Source organism: Dipodomys ordii, unplaced genomic scaffold (assembly GCF_000151885.1).
Source record: "Dipodomys ordii isolate 6190 unplaced genomic scaffold, Dord_2.0 Scaffold108, whole genome shotgun sequence".
NCBI classification, from domain to species: Eukaryota; Metazoa; Chordata; class Mammalia; order Rodentia; family Heteromyidae; genus Dipodomys; species Dipodomys ordii.
In genome coordinates, this window is record NW_012267324.1 from 1,974,224 (window position 1) to 1,974,878 (window position 655).

Below are 655 nucleotides of genomic sequence, written 5' to 3' on the forward strand. Positions count from 1 at the left end.
CATCCCATGACGCCCCCTGCACCCCGCCAGCAGGGCGCAGGTGAGGTTCTTGAGGCCGGGCCGGGGCCAGGTGGGGCGGGACTGGATGGGACAGGCCGGGCTGCCTGGACCCATGGCGGAGGGCGTCCGGCCTGCAGGGCACGCCGCCCCACACCCAGCACAGTGCCGGCTGTCGGTGCTGGCGGCCAGGCCCACCCAGCAGGGGCAGGCTCTGTCAGAGCACCACGCTGAGCTCGGGCCTGGACTCTCACCAAGCCTCCAGCTCAAGGCTGGTGCTGTGCACCTGAGACATGCCTCTGGTGGGCGTTTTTGCTGCCCCCGGGCCTTTCTGCCCGAGCTAATCCTCCACTTCCTGCCTCCTAGGTATGGGCGCACGAAGCCCAGCCACAGACCCGTGGACGTGCAGCCAGCTCTCCAGCCCTGTCCGGTCGGAGGCTCGGCTCCGGAGCCGGGCCTGGCGGTTGGCACCTGCATCCCAGCGCCGGGTACACCCGGGCGGGCGTCACCCCAACTACACCACGTCCCGCGCGTCCCCCTGCAGAACACCCAGAGCGCGGGGCTGTGGACGTGGCTCCCGGCGGGAGCTGGCCGCCCGTACTCACCGGCCGGGCCCCTGGCGGCTGTCTTCGGGGCGGAGGGCTTCCTGCTCAGGGGC

The 655-nt window shown here is 72.1% G+C and overlaps 1 protein-coding gene across 1 annotated transcript in view; it reads right to left on the bottom strand.

Moving 5' to 3' along the window:
- Map1s (microtubule-associated protein 1S) overlaps positions 1-655 on the bottom strand; it is a 13,602-nt gene that overhangs the window by 1,694 nt on the left and 11,253 nt on the right. The gene's annotated exons all lie outside the window — the stretch shown is intronic.